At 33.5% G+C, this 9312-nt stretch overlaps 1 non-coding gene across 1 annotated transcript; it reads right to left on the bottom strand.

Annotated features, from left to right (window-relative positions):
* Positions 1 to 6037: 6037 nt before the first annotated feature.
* Positions 6038 to 6156, bottom strand: LOC143242087 (U5 spliceosomal RNA). The gene has a single exon (XR_013022418.1). It is a non-coding gene; the product is annotated as a U5 spliceosomal RNA (small nuclear RNA).
* Positions 6157 to 9312: the final 3156 nt, after the last annotated feature.

Here is a 9312-nt window from a genome sequence, read left to right as displayed (position 1 = left end):
TTTGCTATATAAAGTACAGTCATGTATGATAAAGTTCAAAACAAACATTTTAAATATAAATTCAGTAGATTTACATAAATGTTTTTTTCATGATTTCTTAGCATTTTACTGGAGTGTAATTTTTAAAATAACTACCCTGTTTTAATCCATAATGAAACATTCAAATAACAATGCAATGGATTACTAAAATACTTGAAACAAATATAGCATTTTTCATTAATTAATGTTTTAAATACACTGTAATACAGTTTTTACCTAACAAAGCCCTCAAATGTTCACCAAATGAATTAACAGACTTTACTACTCGCATTTTCAGTTATCACTAATGTCTTACCAGCTCCACTTTACAAGATGGACATTTTGCTAAGATATCTTACCATATGTAGTTGACATCTATGAAAGGATCATTTATAGCTACAACTTTAACCCCTTGTCCAAACAAGAATAAAAGAATCAGAGACGACCAACACGTCCAAATCTGTATAAGGTAATGGAGGAAACAGAAATAGTGTAAGGTTCACAGGTAAACAGTTGGAGATAATTTATTGTATGTAACAGTTTGTGATGAAAAAACTATTTCTTCACTTTTAAAAAAATGTATATACATATTGTGGTTATATGTTTACCTGGAATAAAAAAATAGCTCTAAAGGTTCAAAGGTTTTGTCAGGTAGCATTAAGGCAGTAGTCAGTTTTCTTTTTTGTCTCTTGTTAAACCTGTTTGAATCAGACATTGTATGTACACTCATGAGAAAATCTAATCTTACATTTAAAATGTAGTGTTATAAAAAAGTATATTTAAAATCAACAAAGCATTATAGTTATATTTAGCATCTATTGTGAGGTTGGGGATAGACCATTATGGTGAAACACATGGGATTAGCTTTAGCAGTTCAATTTTGTGGAAAACATGGAAGTAGTTAATGTACAAGATGCAAGAGAAATACTATGATAAATTAAGTATGAAACACAAACATATATATATATATATATATATATATTATATATCAGTTTTAATGTTGAAAAGTACAGTAGTATAATAACTAACACCTCTTCCTAACATATTTATCATTAATGTTGTTAGTAGAAAACAAGTGGTAACACATTCTTGTAACTTTTTCTTACAGCTAAAGTTCCACATTTAGTTTTCAAACAAACTATTACCTGTTCTTTTTTACAGTTTGTTTTTCATTCTTATGTTTAATTAAATCACCAATCTTATGTTGAAAAGATCACGACTATTATGGTTCCACAGGATACCTGTAATATTATATCCTGAATCAACAAAGATTTTACATTTCTTACAGAAACACAGGAAGTTGAATGATTTGATGAGTCTAAGAAGGATTTTTATATGTATAACCTGTTACTAATTTATAATTTAAAAGATTCCTAAAGCAGCAGAAAAAAATGATAGTGTGTTTAAGTGTTTAAAGGTAAAATATTTGCTTCTCTGTGCAAATAAACATTATCTTACCCATTGATTCCAACTTTAGCCATTGTATTTTAACTGGTAAGTTCTAAAGATTTGCTCTAGAAAGTTTAGTCCCTGAAAAAAAAAAAGCAAATATTTAATAATTCATGACAGTAAGACACACAATAAACAGTAAAACTGGAAACAATCTGATACACTAATATTCAAATTTGATACTCAAAATACTATGATAAAAAACAACATTAAAATGATTTTATTTAAGTTTATATACTATAGGTTTAATCATTGAACATGACATTATAACAACACTACAGAAAAAACTATAATACAGTGTATACAATTTTTGATACAATCTTACTGGAAATAATCATGTCAATAATATTCACGGAAAGGTTCATGAAGCACCGATAGAACAAAACCCTGTAGTTAGTTACATGCAGCACTGACTGCTCACCCAACCTTACCATTGAAAAACCAGTTGAGCAATAACAGTCTCATGAGTCAGCCAGTTACTACAGACTGTAACTATCTATCATGTAACAGTACATGCTCTTTACTACATAGAAACAGAATATTATATCAGATAAAAAACACACACCTTATGTACATGTTTTAGTTTAGTGTACAGCCTACTAGCATTATGCACTAAAATCCTTTTCCTCAGACTTTGTCATCTTATTCTATCAATAAAACATCACTAGGATACTAAATTTAATTTCATCTTTTATAACACCTTCACCTGTTTTTCCCAGAGGTTTTGTACTGAAGAATCCTTTCCTTTATAATACATTCCTGCAACATACACAGACATTAGGTTGGAAGCTTAATAAGGATTTCCACACATACCCATCAACATCACTAGAATGTGTATATTAAAATCACCCAAAAAATCCACGCAATTGACAATTCTTATTCCATATTTTAATGGTACTCAAACTAAAAGTAAGGATTATGCCCTGACATATAATTTATACTAAAAATGTTTAACACTACGTTTAGCTTGAAGTGTTGATATGATGGTTATTCTGAGTGACTGGAAAATATTATTTTCAGTTTGTTTTTTTTCATATTATTGTTCTTCGAACTTTTTAAACTACCATGGCTTTGAAAATCTATAAAAAAAGGATAAAAACTACAAACAAATTTACATTAAGCAAATCATTTTTCTAATTTTTTTCACGTTTTTAAATATGTAACGGATTTACCATTAGATGTTTATCCATGTTTGTTTCGTTAGTTTCTTTTTTAAAACGACATATATTCGACATATATAAACGACATAATAAATCAGTAATTCGCAACAAATAGTACTAACCGACTAAAGTAAATATGCCTCTGATGAAGAAAAAAAAAACACACAGTTGAATAACATAATCAAAACGTCAAATACTATTAATTATACCACTTGTCAGTAATAATACACATATAACCAACATACTTATTAACATTCAAAATACAAGCTACTTTATACAAAAAGCAAATAAATGCACAATATCATGCGTGGCAGTAAAGTATTGGGAAACATTCTGGCAATAGTGAACCTATTATTCATGCAATGGGCTACATTGTACTATATTACTTGCAATTAATATATAACTGAAGCAACCTATTGCTGTATCGCTGTTCCATTAACTAAACTTATGGTTATCTACTGTGGTTTCAAGTTTACAAATAATTAAAGTATAAAAATTAAGTTTTCCAGTTTAGGTGTAACGTTGTAACAAACTAATTAATAATTACTTCTACTAAAATGAAATATAATTAACACATTTACCTAACACATAACAAAACACCCGCAAAAATATGTTTATATAGAAAATTAGCTTACAAGGGTTTCTGGGAGATAATCTAAAAGAAGGTGTAAAAAAAGGTGGTTTTTCTCGTCGCTGAGTGAAGATGTGTTTTTGCATGGGCTCCGCGGCTGCATTTCTGAAGTTTTGTAGTTTGGTTTCATTTTCCTTGAGTCTTGTTGCAAATTATATTCTTTTTAGTCATTATTTTAAGTTAGATAAACTAAATTATTTGCTGTTTAATTAAATATTAAGATACGTTTTTGCGCGGACCATTATGTCTTCCCCACTAGGGGTGGAAAGTGACATAATGAGGGGTGATGATTTGTGCGATATGAAATCGTGTATGAAGCGTTCTGTTTTTTGGGTCTTGATAATATCGACTACAGGGATGTATTTCGGTAAATATGTGCAGAATATGGTCATACATCAAACTTTTCCAGATCTGGAGGATTAGAAGTTATCTTTGTTTTGCAAAGTGATGCTGATTCGGCTATAGATGATGGTGTTGTTATTAACTGTCAGGTTTGTGATGTACTTGGTGTCACTAACAAAGTTGTAACGGTTTCATTCTTCCAAGTACAAGAATACATAGCGGATAACCAAATTAAGGACAAATTAATCGAACTAGGTTGCGCTCTAAAAGGTCCGATTCTAAGGAAACGTATGAATGGTATCTATACAGGAATTGGGCATGTATGCTTTCAGTTACAAATAGGTATATCATCTCTACGGTATGCTATACGCCTTATAGATCCAGTTGGAAAGCCTGCATTCTATCAGATAAAAAAGTGATCAGGTAAAAGTGTGTAATAGATGTATGACCGATGATCGTTTGTACAGGGTGGCCCGTAAGTCCCGATCCATCCATATGTTAGAATGTTATATTCAATAACACAAATGATAAGTTAAAGGCAGCTGTTACCGCGGGATTTGGAACAATAACACCTGCTGTGTTGAGGAAAATGTCAGCAGGGGCTACACACGGAAGGCCCCAGGTTCGATCCCTGGCAGGCACATTTGTATTTAAAAAAAAAGGGGTGTAAAACATGGTTTTAACTTTGACGTCAAACTCACAGTACATAAAGTTAGGATTAAATATGCCTTCAGTAATTTCTCTGATTGAGAAGTGTTGCCAAGTCCAGACGGAAATGGAGTTTTTTCTTAAAACTCGCTATAATTTTTTATACTGGCAGGTTGTGTTTGTTAGGTTTGTTTTATTCTAGGTCTTTTGTTTGATTGTTGTTTTTATTGATTTGTGTAGCAGTAGTTGACTTTAACACAAAATAAATTAGAATATAGAAGTAATTTCTGTAAATGAATGGGTTATAGAATACCTATCTCAAAACAGCTGGTATGGGTATTAACACTTTTATTGAAAAGCAGAGAACAACGTTTCGACCTTCCCAGCTTATCTTCAGGTTAACAAAGAGTTTGCAATGGACCGTTGCGGGATACACGTCTTAGGGTCGAGAACGGATACGATGTTATTAATTAGGGAAGGTATAAAGGTGTTCCTTTACATTGGTTTGTTTATTACAGGACAGATAAAACTTTCGGCGCCTGTCCTGTGAAAGTCGGTTTTCGCGGGGCACTCGCGTTTCCCCACACATCCAAATCTCAGACATTGGATCTTTAGATCCCAGCCAAAGTCAACACTATTGCCCAGTCCTGAATCGAGTCGTTTCACGTTGGTGTCTGCTTGTCGGGCTCTGGCCTGGCTCACTTCTTCAGTGCCGTCTTTGTTTCGCTTTCCCCTTTCTCACCTGTTAATTTTATAATGCCCCATCGCACTGCACCTTAAAGAAGTAAAAATTACACAAGGCGAAATTTCAAGCACAGTTAAATAATTTTTCACGTGAGGGGCCGAAGATGAACCACAACGTTCCTGATCACTTCTGTTGGGAAGAGAATTCTTGAGACTTCTCCCTCTCTCTCCAAACTGAAACCCTGCCAAGTTCGTTTGCGTTTTGGTTTGTTTGTTTTTGAATTTCGAACAAAGCTACACGATGGCTATCTGCGCCAGCTGTCCCTAATTTAACAGTGTAAGACTAGAGGGAAGGCAATTAGTCATCACCACCCACCGCCAACTCTTTTACCAACGAATACTGGTATTGACCGTAACTTTATAACAACCTCACGGCTGAAAGGGCAAGCATGTTTGGTATGACGGGGATTAGAACCCACGCTCCTCGGATTGCGAATCGAGTGCTTTAACCATCTGGTCATGCCGGGTCTTATGCTGGTTTAATTTTGATTCTAGTTGATGTATAAGTAGGGCTTATTTGATTTTACGTTTGTTTCCCTACTTAGTAGCTGGGAGTTTTCTATGGTTATGTTGCGTTTATTTGATTTACACTGGTTCGAAAACGTGTGAAGGTGTTTTTTGTTGTTGTACTTTGAATCTAGTGTCCATTTTTCTGCTTGTTTCTCGAATATAGAAGTCGTGGCAGTTGTCGCATTACAAGATGAAAACAGACCCAGTACTCGTTTCCTCTTATTCAAGTATTTCTGTCTCACTAATGCTGGGCCCTTTATTTTTTGCGTTATCGTCTTTAATATTTTGGAAAATTACATGAGAAAATGATATTTATAAAACACGATTACAATATTTATATTAATTCCAGATTTGTTGAAGTTTGCATAATCGTAGTATGAAAACAGTTATAATGCGAAATATATGTTCAGTATTAAAAACGTTTTTCCAAAACACAATATTTCATCGAGAACTAAAACATCATAGCAACAACTCGCGCTAAAATTCATGCACCACTAAAGTCGCTTTCTCAACTCTATTTTTATTCATAGATTGTTGTCTCACCGACGTGAGACTTCAAAAAATTTGCCTATAGGCTCATTGTAATGTTCCCCTCCACGGTAATCTTTAGTAAAAGGCGAAAGATTAATACGAAATGAAGGGAAACCTGAGCATTAAAGCAATTTCTCTCAAACGCCTCTACTTATACAAACACTTTCGAAACGATTTCGTCGGTGTTACAGGAATTAGACGTCGTTATATGGAATTCACCTTCATACATCTTAAAATATGATACAACTTTTGTATCATACAATTTAATTACATTGTTTTTGTTTTTAAAGAGAATGTCAACTGTGTTGTAAAAAACGTACGAAACTTCTCGAAGTGATAACAATCCCGATAGTGGACAAGTTCATCCTTACCGTCTGAAAAGGGGAGGGACGATGCATTTTTAGATGAGAACATTAAAACTGTGGTTCAGAGTGAGACTAATATCTTCTGATATCTTGTTACACGCATCTGATGTTTCAGGTATTTGTGCTGAATTAAAGGACCAAAATAACCTTTAAAGACAAGCGTAAAACACTAGATATAATAGGGGGTAAACCACATTTTACTTTTAAATCTGATCACTAAACTACTTGTTTAACTATCATAATAACTGAATAATTTCTCAAACATCTGGAAATTTACTTTCGAACTTTATGATAATCAGAAACATCAATAACCAAACACTGTATGAAACGTATTTATTTGCTTTCGTGTGCCCGTGAAACAGCGTTACTTTGAACAACATCCAAATTTCTCAAAGTCTAATTACATTTAACACTACCTGAAATTGAAGTTTCTCCGGAAAGGCGTGATCGTTGTTTGACATCGTTTGGTGTGAAAAACATTTGGGCCGAACAAACAACAAAGTCTGCCGTACACTCAAATTTTATAAAAAGCAATACAGAAACATAAGTCTCTTTGAACGCTGTTTTCGGTAAATCATTAATTTTAGTAGTTTGGTGGTACTACTTTTGCTCGTGGTGCGTTATTCTCCGTAGTTCACGTGACATGAAAGTACTTCAACCTATGTTTACGTTTTAGTGATTCAAAAGTCCACTTTAACTTTGTAATGTCTTGAGTGTTACCTAACTTAAATATCGATCAATGAGTTCTCAACATATTTGCTTAAAAAATATTGGTAGTTTTAATATTAAATTATTTTAAGTTAATTGACTGTTTTTGCTTAAATTTCTAACTCCTATACGAAATACGTTTTTTTTTTCTTGTTTTCTTTTTAAATCCATTGTTTAGCATCAAGTGTTACTATTCGAGTAATTGTTACTTTTTAAAATACATTTACCGGGTCAATCTAATGCTGAATCAGACACGCCCATTTGTACAGTTAGTTGCCTGTGCTTATAGTTTACTGCATTTAAGCCTGAAGAAGGTTGTGGTACTTGAACAAACGGTATCCATAATGGGGCTTGAAGCTTTTCTATAAAATGTTGATCCTGATTAGGCGTTTTAAATACCGCTTTGATAGGCACGACAAAGTGATTGGCTTTATAGCATAAGATACTGTTACTAAACTTTACATTTGAACACAATAATAAATCAATATGCAATGGTTAAAGCGAGGTGATATGCATACTAAAGAAATAAACAGCGGGATAAAATACTGAGGACAATAAAAGAACAGTTATATGGCGACAAAGCTGTTTAACTGTAACTATTGACTTCACACACACAATTACGGCAGGTGTTTAGGTATAAGATTAATATTTCTTGCAAAACATTAATCCCCTGCAGTGCTCGAAGACTAAACAGTCCTCCTTCAACCCCACACATTCAGAAAATAACTAAGTGAATGGATAATAAGGATAGACAGATTGATGGGTGTGATTTGATTCGTGTAAATGCTAGTCTGGTAGGCGTGGCAGGCAACAAAGCGAAGGCAAAGCAAGAAAAGGGACGAGGAGAGACGACGAGATGCAGGTCGGATAAATCATGAACAATACACAAACGGGCCAATTCAGGGATCAAAGTGCCCGAGCAGGGATGTACAGATCATCCGACTTACGTTTGGCTTTATGAACCATTTCCGATCAAACATCACTCTAACCTTACTCGCCTCAAGCACACGCATAACGAGAACATGCTATACAACACTGGTGACCAGTGTGCACGAGTTCAATGAATAAATATTTCAAAGTTAAGTTTGTATAATTAAATTCCATATTCATATTTACAAGGAGGTTGTTCATTTTTTGGATTATTTATTACTTATCTGTATACATACGAGTCGCATCATGTATTAAAATTTGGTAAAATTAAAGTATGATTATGTCTTTCGAAGAAAATGGTGGGAAAAGCTTTGCTTCTAACATGTTACGCAACTATTACTCGTCTGTTTCGTGTAGAGAAAGAAATGGCTGTAAGCGCTAATTACAAAGAAATCCATGGTACTCGCGTTGTTCTAGGTAGAAATAAAAGGCTTGATAAAATGACTGAACGGGTTTCGACGTTGAATTAAGAAAAATTAAAACATTTAAAGTGATTTAAACTTTTATCTTTAAAACCATAAGACATACTACTGAAGATGTTAAAATTGTAACCAAGATAAACTTTTGAAATTAACAGTAATATTAAAAAGTAAAATACTGTGAAACTGAAAGGTCAAGAACGTAACGTTTTCCAAAATTGTTATCGTAACTTTGAAACAAGATGGACATAAATAGCAAGCATTAATTTATTAAATGCATACGCTGTTATTGAAGGGTTAAAAGGGTGAACATTTTAAATTTGATATATGTACAAGAAGTTTAATGGTAAGTGCTCAATTGTTTCACTCATCCATCACAAAATTAACAATTATGTTTGAGAACATTCACATAAGTAATGTTTATGCAAATTAAAAGTAGTTTTGCTAAATGACAGATCCGATCATGATATTAGCCTAAAACGCGATTAAAATGTAAGTACAAGAAAAAAGTACTGAATAAAAACATTATTGACTGATAAGTTGTATTAAATAAATATTTGTTTTCACCCAACAATTGGTTTGTTTATTACAGGACAGATAAAACTTTCGGCGCCTGTCCTGTGAAAGTCGGTTTTCGCGGGGCACTCGCGTTTCCCCACACATCCAAATCTCAGACATTGGATCTTTAGATCCCAGCCAAAGTCAACACTATTGCCCAGTCCTGAATCGAGTCGTTTCACGTTGGTGTCTGCTTGTCGGGCTCTGGCCTGGCTCACTTCTTCAGTGCCGTCTTTGTTTCGCTTTCCCCTTTCTCACCTGTTAATTTTATAATGCCCCATCGCACTGCACCTTAAAGA

The sequence above is a fragment of the Tachypleus tridentatus genome, unplaced genomic scaffold, assembly GCF_004210375.1.
Source record: "Tachypleus tridentatus isolate NWPU-2018 unplaced genomic scaffold, ASM421037v1 Hic_cluster_1, whole genome shotgun sequence".
Taxonomy (NCBI): domain Eukaryota; kingdom Metazoa; phylum Arthropoda; class Merostomata; order Xiphosura; family Limulidae; genus Tachypleus; species Tachypleus tridentatus.
Note: the sequence above shows the minus strand (reverse complement) of the source record. Positions and strands in the feature narration are given on the sequence as shown.